At 34.9% G+C, this 12312-nt stretch overlaps 1 protein-coding gene across 20 annotated transcripts in view; it reads left to right on the top strand.

The window, feature by feature from the left end:
- The window catches only part of LOC106874564 (uncharacterized), a 268447-nt gene that overhangs the window by 108957 nt on the left and 147178 nt on the right, over positions 1 to 12312 (top strand). The window contains exon 1 of one of the 20 annotated variants that reach the window (XM_089353122.1): positions 10390 to 10466. The exons of the other annotated variants lie outside the window; for them this stretch is intronic. The gene's annotated coding sequence lies outside the window, so the exon portion shown is untranslated. Of the gene's footprint in view, positions 1 to 10389; positions 10467 to 12312 lie in introns of those variants that run through there. 20 annotated transcript variants of the gene reach the window in all.

The raw sequence follows: 12312 nt of genomic DNA, 5'->3' as shown, positions 1-12312 counted from the left end.
GTTACCTCCCTTAGCTACTTAAACCATCAAAATATTGTCACTGCCTAATTATTTCCAGTTAGCTTTTGGGGTTCTTTGCATTAAGTTTATTGTTACTAACTTACGTATTGATTTATATATATATGGGTGGCATCTAAGAATAATTCATTGTCTGAATATGCACACACACACATCTGTTTTATGTATGTATGTTCGCACGTATATATGTACATATGTATATAATCATCATCATTCCCATTTAATGTTCATTTTCCATACTGGCATGGGTTAGACGGTTGACAGGAGCCAGTGTGACAGAGAACTCCACCTAGCTCTAATGTCTGCTTTGGCAGAGTTTCAATGGTTGGATGCCCTTCCTAACACCAACCACTTTACAGAATACACTTGTTGCTTTTTACATGGCATATGTGTGTATATGAATGCACAGGATCAAGTAAGTTTCTAAGTTAGTTTATATATTTTTACAAGTATAGTGCATAGTTAATCCATGTCACTAAAAGTTTTAAAATCACACCACTGTACCACCCAAGGTTGTAGAATTTCATTTAATGAAACTTGTCTCAATTGTGTAACTGCCTCACTTAATGTGTGACCCACTTTGAACAGAAAGGAAGCAATCCATACATTTGTTTGAGTTATGAGCAGCATTCCAGGAAAAAATATATTAAAGGTCATATTATATTCCTTATCTTAACCTTGAATTTAATGAAGGAGAATTTACTTATGGACAAACCCTGCACCTGACTTTTGATTTGCCGAATTACAATTAAATATACATTATATATATACTCTTTACTCTCTTTACTCTTTTACTTGTTTCAGTCATTTGACTGTGGCCATGCTGGAGCACCGCCTTTAGTCAAGCAAATCGACCCCAGGACTTATTCTTTGTAATCCTAGTACTTATTCTATTGGTCTCTTTTGCCAAACCACTAAGTTACGGCAATGTAAACACACTAGCAACGGTTGTCAAGCGAAGTTGGTGGGGACAAACACAGACACACAAACATATACACACACATACATACATACATATATATATATATATATATATATATATATATATATATATATATGTATATATATATATATATATATATATATATATATATATTCTATCGGTCTCTTTTTGCCGAACCGCCAAGTTACGGGGACATAAACACACCAGCATCGGTTGTCAAGCGATGCTGGAGGGACAAACAGACACACAAACATACATATATATATATACATATATACGACAGACTTCTTTCAGTTTCCGTCTACCAAATCCGCTCACAAGGCTTTGGTCAGCCCGAGGCTATAGGAGAAGACACTTGCCCAAGATGCCACGCAGTGGGACTGAACCCGGAATCATGTGGTTGGTAAGCAAGCTACTTACCACACAGCCACTCCTGCCACTCTCTCTCTCTCTCTTTATATATATGATCGTTGCCAGTGCCGCTGGACTGGCTTGTGTGGGTGGCACATAAAAGACACCATTTCGAGCGTGGCCGTTGCCAGTATCGCCTGACTGGCCTTCGTGCAGGTGACACGTAAAAGCACCTACTACACTCTCTGAGTGGTTGGCGTTAGGAAGGGCATCCAGCTGTAGAAACTCTGCCAAATTTAGATTGGAGCCTGGTGTTGCCATCCAGTTTCACCAGTCCTCAGTCAAATCGTCCAACCCATGCTAGCATGGAAAGCGGACGTTAAACGATGATGATGATATATATATATATATATATATATATATATATATATATATATATATATATATATAGAGAGAGAGAGAGAGAGAGAGAGAGAGAGAGAGAGAGAGAGAGAAAGAGAGAGACAGATGAAGAGTGATATATGTTAAAAGATGAAATACAGATTCATCTGGACTTTGAAGAAAGAGAGAGAAATGAAAAGTAAGAGAGAAACGTGTAAATAAGAGAGCTCAAAGAAAAAATCAGGGAACTGTGAAAAAGGAAGGAAAAATGGTATGAGTCAGCCAGAGTTAATGAAAATCAACTCAACCATTTTGTGTGCAGTTAAAAGAGTTTGAAATTTTAAGCGACATGAACTATGTCCTGCACTCATCTTCATCGTTTAACGTCTATCTTCCATGCATGTATGAGTAGGACGGGTGACAGGAACTGGCTAGGTAGAAAAACTAATCTAGGCCACTGTGTCTGTTTTGACAGGGATATTACGGCTGGATGCCCTTCCTAACACCAACCACTCTGCAGAGTGGACTTAGTGCTTTTTACTTGGCACTAGCACAGGGGAAGTTAGTTTGGGCATGATTTCTACAAGCTTGTACTTATAAATTCATACATATGAAGATTTGTCTTTTTTTTTTTTTTTGTGGGTGTGAAACAATCTTCTTTTCTGTTAGAGACAAGGGTATGGTTGATTGAATTTGTTATAGTATGTTGCGGAAAAATATGTGTTCTCTAAATCTATGGAGTCACTCCATGTAGTGTGTCAAGCACAAGGAAACTTAAATGAACCATTCTCTTACAAGCTATGCACATTTGAGGTGATTTGAAATTAATACCTCGAGTTAGCAAAACACTTATCAAATTATAGGATATTTCCCCAGTATAAAATGATAAAGTGTGCTTCCTGTGGAACCTATGTGCAGCGAATGAACTGGACTTTTCAGAATTAAGTGCATTTGATTAAAACACATCTTACAGTTAATGGTATATGACCAGAAGACTTTTTCAACTGCCTGTTCATTTGCAACTCTCCTTAGTGACTTTATTTCATTTACCAGTTTATTTATATTAACAATCTCAGTGTAATGATAAATCAAAATAATACTCGAAGTGCTATTTGAATTGAGAGCATAAAAACACAAACCTAAATATATTACATTCTCAAAAACTGAAAATTTACAGAAGGGTAGGCTTACAATTTTTGTTTCCGGAATCATAACCTACGATGCTTAAATTTATATCGAACTCTAGAAATTACAGTTTTCGGTGCAATAGATGATTTCCGACTATATTTAATAAGGAAGCCTTTTCGACTTACTGATATTGTTGCTGTTTTTTGTATGTTACTTTTGTATTTGTCTTGACTAAGAAGGACAGTGTTCATGTAGTACTCTGGTGGGGGTGGGTATTTTCAAGATGTCTGTTTAACAAAAGGCTGCAAGTCAACTGGACGGGGAGACAGTCTCTCAATTTGCTAGAAATAATCGACAAGTCTCCCTTAAACTACTGCCTACCTATTTAGAGCGAAAAACACGCCGCGTTATTCTTTTTACACTTTTATTTTCACAGCTTTCTGCCTCTGTGTGTGTGCGGTGGAAAAGAACAGCTAGATAGATAAATAGAGAGAGAGAGAGTGTATGTATGTGTGTGTGTAAGTATGGATGTTCGAGATATTGTGTTTGAAGATCAAAGTAAGGTTCACGTGAAGCTGAGAGGGCGGCGGGAAATCAAAAAGGAAGTGTTTGTTTTCATAGCTTTTTATAACATTACTAAAACATGCCACCCCGGCTAGGCATCGGACAAAGCAACCATTACCTGACTTCTTTGATTTATCGCTTTGCATTTGCACTATGGAAATTACTGAACCTTCACAGTTATATAATTTAAAAGTGACAGTTTATTCATGTAAAATCTTTCTGTAAATGTCAAGATGTTCAGGTCGGTGCAAAGTGGACCAGAGTTTATAAATGCGATATATAGCATCAGCAAAATAAACAATAAGCATGTATAAAACTAAAACAATTTATGTGAGTTTGATAGATATTTCTTTAAAGTCTCGTGGAGAGAGACAGGTTTGTTATGAGATAGATTAAGCCTAGATAAACATGGTGTATAATTTATCAAAGCTAACCTTCAAAAGTTATGTTAGCATGTATTTCTACAAACTTGTAATCATCACGGTCCTTGTTTCGTTGTTAGTTTTTAGCTGTAGGTCAGGCTTTAATTTGAGCAGCCCTAAAATCAAAGGCGTTTCAGACACGACTTTTTTTTTTTTTTTGTATAAGCACACACACACTGCCTACATAACTTCCACAGTTTATTGTGTTTACTAAAGTTGAAGTTCATCAATGAACTTTTTTGGAGACCACTTGGAAGTGTTCTAATGTTTGTAATAAAACTTCGCCTATATTTTCCAATAAACTTTTGCTGAGTTATTCTTATTTTTCATTTTTTTTTTCCCCCTGAAATTTTCATATTGTAAATGTAATTTATCGACTACCTGTATGTGCTGTTTTGTCCTAGAGCAGTGACTTCTAAGCACTTTTTCTGTGTCCCGCATTCCTTAAGAAATGCTTAATTTTCGCACCCTACCACATCAAAGCGTAATGTCGCATTTGAATGATGAAAAGCTAAATTTTCTAATAACTATTTTCTTTTAATTGAACCACATGCAATAAATGTGGGTAAACAAAATGAACTGAGGGTCTTTTCTGTTTGGTTGCCAGCGGCTCCAAAAATTGAAGTTTACCGAAAATTTTAAAATTTGGCACAATAATAAACTTGCCCAAACTGAATTGCTGGAGTTATTTAATTTTTTCCTGAAAAATATTTTTTAAAAAGTTGATCATTTTCACCCACTCAGTAAACAGGATTTGGAAGCTGTCATTTTGTGTGTGACTGCACATTTTGTCAACACCTGAAAATAGCACGTGTTGTTAATATTTGTAAACAACACGTGTTGTCTCCGGTAATTTTCTTTCATGTAAATAATATTTATATTAATTTAAGAGAAAAACAGTTAGTTTTAAATCTCTGAGCGAGATGTTGGCAAATAAAATTTATCAAAGAAAATGTTATTTAGCTGTTATTTTTAGCACACCTCACAACCACTTCAATGCTCAATGACAAAAAGAAACAAACAATTTAAATATATTTAATTTCAATTTAAATATGCATACAGAAAAACCTGTCCGATCTCGCAACACACTCCTCCAAAAATCCACTGCTCAGGTAGGACCCTTCCTCGGTTGACTGTGCTTCCTCGCATACTTTTCAAAGACTTACAACGGCAACAGGTAAACGAGTTCTATTGAACAGACATGTAAGTGTCTGTGGCTTACGTTTGGCTAAAATTACCAAAATTTTCAAACTTTAATTACTAATAACTCTTTATTGACTTATAGCGAAAATTATTTTCACGTCATTAATTAGCTTATAAAAGTGTATCATTACACTGAATCTGAAATCGATTCGAATAGAAAATTTACGCTGGCAACCAAACAGAAAAGATGCTGAACTGGAAAAACTTGGTGCATAAAATGTGAATGTAAATTGAGCAATTTGAAAAATGTTCTAAGTGACATTTTTGTTACAGCTTCTCTCATTCATGGGCATATCAAAATTTGGAACTTTCTTGCTGAATACGCAGGTTTAGCAATGATTTCTAGATTTTGTTTTGATTGATGAAAGGGAGCCGCAAATCAAATTTACACAAGAGTGTCATTGCAAATAGAATGAGGACGTTCCTGGTTAATCTCACGGGGATTAAATCGACATATGTATAATGATAATATTCTTGGTGTGCTTAATATACTTTAAAGTTATTTATGAAAGATGATTTTATTTCAAAAATAATTTTAAATAAAGTATACTTTCTCGTGTTCTCTGAAATGTCATCTCACACGTCCGTACCCCAGGTTATGAGTCAAAGGTCTACGCAAGACTTCTGAGACCGATAGGATTGATGCCGCTAACGTTCCTGCGAGTCGAACGACTAGGAAATGTATAAATTTCAGAGTTGACGTGTTGAGAAGAAAAAACTATGTTAGTGCTAGGTCTGGGTGAGTGGTTTTGGTAGACAAAGTAAAAGAAGCCTGCTGTATAATTGTGTTCCCAGTTACTGACAACCGGTGTTGGTTTGTTTACGTTCCTGTAACCTGGCGGTTCATCAATAAAGACTGATGGAATAAGTACACTAGATTGGGTTCGATTTGTTCGACTAAAACCATTGGCCGCAGTCCAATAACCGAAACATACAAAAGATGAATTCATCCACAGTCAGTTAATAACTGATTTAAAATGTTTTCTTTTATCATTTCGTAGTATTTAAATAAAATGTGACTTGTTTCTAGTAATTTTTTTTGTTTTCTAAAATTGTTACTATTTTATAAATTTTTCCTAGCTAAAATTGTTACTTTTTTTCCTTTGACAAAGGGTGTTGCACTTTAGACTGTATTTTAAGAACTTGGTTGAATAATAATTTTTTTTTATACAGACATAAGGTCATTTCCTGTTTGACGTTCGCAAAATCGAATTTCTTTTAGTTTCAATTTCATTTCAACTCTATTAGCATGTCGCATGGACGCCCTGCTGCTCCTCATTTTATTGTAAATCCCAACGAAATACTTACAAAAGCATACAATTACGACACTAGCTCGATCTTTGTCAGATTCAGCGACTTATATTGCTTAGTATATCCGTCATGGACTGTTGAAGAATTCTCACATGTGCCCATTCAAACTAAATCTAATATTTTCCCTCGCTGTTCGTAGTGTGCACTACTTATAATTACGAAATGTTGGCTCTTTCTGATTTGGCGGACACTATTTTTTATTTAGTGTGTTTTCTACCGAGACACTTTAAAACTTCGTATACTTGTATATTTTGTCTTATAGAACAGAGAAAAAAATTTTATATTCGAAGTTATTTCACGTTAAAAGTTGTCGTATTTCGGTAATTTCAACCAATTACTGACGTCTATTGAGGTGAAAACAATTACTGCTGTGGATTGTTAACAACATGTTGTGGCGGTGTAATGGGACCTTTTCCCTTGAATAAAAAAAATAGTGCCGTTGTTTGTCAAAAACAACTATCGGCGGTACTGTTATTTATGACATCGTTCGTGCGTTTGTACTGGTTTTAGTTTTTGGGTTTTAGGGTTAGGGGTTATCAGTATTTTTGCCAAATTTGGTGAAAATCTGTTCAAATTTTTCACGAAATTTGGCAAAAATACTCACAATCCTAACCCTAACTCTAAAACCAGAACCCTAACCCTAAAACCCTAAAGCTAAAACCAGTACAAATGCACGAAGGATGTCATAAATAACAGTACTGCCGATAGTTGTTGCTGACAAACAACGGCACTAATTTTATTTAAGGGAAAAGATCCGATTACACCGCCACGACGTCGTGTTGAAAATCCACAGCAGTAATTGTTTTCACTGAAATACAACAATTTTAACACGAAATAACTTTGAAAATATAAACTTTTCTCAACAACTCTAAGAGCAAAAGATGTTTTATATGACACATTCTACCAGTGTCCCAAGTTTGAAAGTGTTTCGTTAAGAAAACAAGTGATGTCCGCCAAATCAGAAAGATCCGAAATGTTTTATTGGAATCACTTTTTGAATCACCATGATTTTACGAACTAAAAATAAAATTTCCCAGACATAAAATTACAAGTAGGAAAGAAGCGGGAAACTATGACGTTCAAGTTTTTACTTGAGATTATTAATTAGCTCTAAGCAAAAGTGATCACGCCATTTTTCTCTACGAAAAAAAAAAAAAGTTTTAATGAAGTTATCACAATGTTTGATTCTCTAAAAAACATTTTCCCCTGCTAGCAATTAATTTTGTCTATTAATTCTTTCGTTCTCTCGTTTTCTCCTTTCTTTCTTTTTGGCAAAGATAATGATGGTAACAGCTTTAGATTATATTTTAAGTGCCTTGTTGAAGAGGAATCATAGTTTTATTGTTTATCGACATAAAATTTCAAATAAGAAAGAAGCGGGGAAACCATGACACAGTGCCGTCTTGAGGTTCTTCACGAATTATAGTGTACAAAATGCTTTCCAGCCATATGGTTTTGGATTCAGTTCCATTGCAGGGCACCTTGAACAAGAGTCTTCTACTGTAACCTCGGGCGGACCAAAACCTTTCGTGGTTTTAGTAAGACAGAAACTGAAAGAAGACCATCGTGTATATATATATAGAGAGAGGATCATTTGTGGAAATACATAAATCCGGAGGAGAAGCACACTCTAAGATGTAGAGCAGTTAATATCATAGTGGGGTAGGCCGGTTTATGGGGTTACCCTGGGTTTCTCACTCATAAAAAGCTTAGCCTTATAGCGTATCTTCAGACCCCAAAAACTGCTGGCCTGAGACCTCTTTAAAATATGGAAGGGGAAAATACATTTCTAAATCTCTCAGAGAGATTTATGCAGTAGTGAGACAAGCACCTCCACTTAGCTAAGCCTGCATCCAGAGACGTGTTTCTGAGTCTTTGCTCGTCGTAAGGACACGTTATATAAAACTGAGAATGTGTGTGTCTGTCTGTCTGTGTGAATCCCTAAAACTCGAGAACTACCCAGCCTTACTTAGGATCCATGCAGTGCCATGGACCAAAAGAAATTTTAATTTCTTGCCAAATGTGAGCCTGGCGCAATCTCTTATCTCTTACACTATTTCAGTATTACGTGTCAAAGGTTAAACAATAACATCTCTCTATTGTAATGTGAGATACTTTCAGTTTAATAGTTTCACCATTAATACTGAAACTATTAAAGCGAAACTATTATCTCACATGCATACATATATAAATATATATATGTGTGTGTGTGTGTGTATATATATATATATATATATATATATATATATATATATATATATATATATATATATATGTATGTATGTATGTAGGTATGTGTGTGTGTGATAAAGTAGTTGTATGCTGTCAACTTAATGTGACAGTCCTATGAAGGGAATAATACAACTGCTATTTAGCCCTAGGAAGCAGCACCGCTTCCTGTCGGTCTTGACACATTTCCTGTGTTCTCATGTTTACAAGGGGGAGATAAGCAGCTCCACTTAGCTTAGCCTGCATCCAGAAACATGTTTCTGAGTCTTTGCTCGTCATAAACAGAGAGTTCGAATCTTAAAAAATTTTCTTCCTTTTTTCTTAAAGAAACACTAACATCTCCTCAAATACCCACCGATCACCTCACCACTTTCAAAATGCTACAAACTCCCAATGTTTCATTTTTTACGTCTGCTATTTCAGTACAATTCTACGCTTGCGTGAAGCATCAGAAGAAAGTGAAACATTGAGAGGTTTTAACTTTGTGAAAGTGGTGGGTGGGTGAGGTGAGGGAAGGGTGAATTGTGTGTTTCTTAAAGAAAAATTAAACGTTAAAAATAAATATATTTCCCAGATTCTACGTGGATAAAAATAATAAATTCGAAAACAAGTTGCAAATTAAGAAATTGCAGTGTGGACGGGGGGAAATTAAACTTTCGCAAACGTGATTTCTGGGCTAAATCGTATTATACGATGAAACAATACATAGTTTGTGATCCTTCTTAAGAACAGAAAGCGCTTTCATGCAAACTCATGCAAATTGTAGATTCCTCCTTCACTTTTAAACAAGCAATAACTTCCGTTACGCCAGTTATCCAAGTTCACTATATATCAGCTGTGTCGATTCTACCCATAAGAAAGGAATAAATAATACAATGTGGGTGTAGGTCGTAACACCCTGGCAACGCCAGGATGCATTGCTAGTGAGTGTTTTATATATATATATATATATATATATATATATATATATATATATATATATATATATATATATATATATATATATATATATGCATATATCCATACATATGTATATACCTACATCTATATGTATGCATACATGCATATATGGGTACAGGACATCACAAAAAAAAAAAAAAACGTTAAACACAATGAGAAATGAAAACATAAAGACGATGACAGAAAACGAACTTTTTTTCGAGCAACGAAAAAAAACAGAGAAGCGAAACCTGCAACATAAAGAATATTTCCCTTCATCAGTTGTCCCTGTTCCATCTACTCCGCGTTTCGATATGTGTGTGTGAACAACAGCCACCTTAGACCATTTGAGATACAACTCCCTATACAAAACACTTGAAAATCTAATGTAAAACCAGTCAAGTATATTCCTGTTTTAAAATATAAATTCTTATTAATTCTACAATATCCTCCGCATTTTCAACTTCATTTCTTCTATTCCTCTACTTATTTGGATTAATAACAATTTATATATATATATATCTTTTACTCTTTTACATGTTTCAGTCATTTGACTGCGGCCATGCTGGAGCACCGCCTTTAGTCGAGCAAATCGACCCTAGGACTTATTCTTTGGGTGCCTAGTACTTATTCTATCGGTCTCTTTTGCCGAACCGCTAAGTTACGGGGACCTAAACACACCCGCATCGGTTGCCAAGCGATGTTGGGGGGGGGGGGGACAAACACAGACACACACAAACATATACACACATATACATACATATATACGACTGGCTTCTTTCAGTTTCCGTCTACCAAATCCACTCACAATGCTTTGGTCGGCCCGAGGCTATAGTAGGTGCCACGCAGTGGGACTGAACCCGGAACCATGTGGTTGGTAAGCAAGCTACTTACCACACAGCCACTCCTGCGCCTATATATATATGGTGGAGTTTGATGCTCTAACGTTCATGTTTTTCCTCAAGATTATTACCTATGTAAGTAAAGATGATTATTCTATTTTGCTCTAAAAAAAAGTTTTAGTGAAGTTATCTCAAAGTTTAATTCTCTAAGAACATTTGTTGGATCTATTTCAAAACGGGGGCACCAGTTTTCATTTATGTTTTATGTAGTGTTTTTGGTACCGAAAGACTTTCAAACTTCGTATACTTATCTATTTTGTGTTATAGAACAGAAAAAAATTTTTGTATTCGAATTTATTTCATGTAAAAAATTGTCTTATTTCGATAATTTCTACTAATCACTGACGTCTATTCAGTTGAAAACAGTTAGCGCTGTAACGGTGTATATCGTATTAATCCCCTATCCCTAACTAGACTGTTAACCCTAACCCTAACCCTAAAACTAACCCTAACTCTAGAATCCGAACTCTAAAATTGTTACACACATAGATACGCACAGCGTAATTTATTATATAAACAATATATGCGTATAAATTACGATTAAACCGGATGAAATATGTCACAGGGAATAACATTTTTATGACTGCCCAGCAGTAACTCTATTCAGCTGAATAGACGTCAGTGATTGGTTGAAATTACAGAAATACGACAACTTTAACATGGAATAACTTGCGAATTCCTTTTTTTTTGTTAAGAAGACTAAGAGTTAAAGATGTTTTATATGACACATTCTACCAGTGTCCCAAGTTTCAAAGTGTTTCGTTAAGAAAATACTGGTGCCCCCGTTTTGAAATAGATTCCATTTTTTTTCCAACTAACAGGGAATTTTGTAGATTAATTCTTTCTCCCTTTCTTTCTTTCTCTCTCTCTCTCCCTTGGTGATACGTTTGGGGTTGATAATGACAACAACTACAAAACACAATTTCCTTTATATATATATTTAAATTTAATTCTGATATAATCGGAATCTTCACCATCTGAAAGGTATTTGCCAAAACTTTCATTAAAAACGTCAATTTTTTTTTAAGTTATGAAGAAACAAAGTCGATAGGGGCTGTACACATAGTGTTGCTATCCCATTGTGCTGCCGGCTGTTTACATTTCAGCATCTTAGCTCCAGAAAATATCCTGATAAAGTTGTTCAATTTCTATGTTTGAAGTCCGAATTTTATTTTCATTTCAAATTGGCTATCGGCTGTATATTTTCCTGTTTGGTGATAGTAATTTTCTATTCATATTTGCCCGTAGCTGTTGTGTAACTGTTTGCATAGATTGTGGAAGATGATTAAAAACGAGTTGAAGGAATGGAATTGTTGATGCTTGAAGTATATGTGCTGCTTCATGTGTTTTTGTCTTTATTTTATGCTAATATAGGTGAATAAACTTGGAGTTTATGTAGCTACCACATATACATGATATATGTATACAGAAACATGTTTACATATATACATGCGTGTGTATATATAAATGTATATAGCTGTTTATATATGTGTGTGTGTATACATATACATCTTTGTGTATGCGTACGGACAGGTTTAAAGTATTTTTCATCTTTCATCTTGTATACTAGAAGGCTGATTCGAAATAAAAGTGTGTGTGTGTGTGTGTGTATTTATGTATGTATTAACAAGTATTAACTTACATGTTTGTATGTATGTATGTATATATGTTCATACATATTTATGTGTAATTATATTTATTTTAGCTCGTATCATACTGAAATAAAACAAATATGAAAAGTTAGATACAACTAAAATAAACTGTCTAAAACCCAAACTAAATCTACCTTTCGGCATATCCAATTACGATACGTAAACGTAAAGTTTTAAGGAACATTAAACATATATCTCCAGCAATATTACAGACTAGTTATAAATGAAGGTAGTGAACTGGCAGAATCGTTAGCATGTCAGTTAGCGGC

This window comes from Octopus bimaculoides, chromosome 1 (genome assembly GCF_046866305.1).
Source record: "Octopus bimaculoides isolate indiv1 chromosome 1, ASM4686630v1, whole genome shotgun sequence".
NCBI lineage: Eukaryota > Metazoa > Mollusca > Cephalopoda > Octopoda > Octopodidae > Octopus > Octopus bimaculoides.
This window is presented reverse-complemented; position numbering and strand designations above follow the sequence as displayed.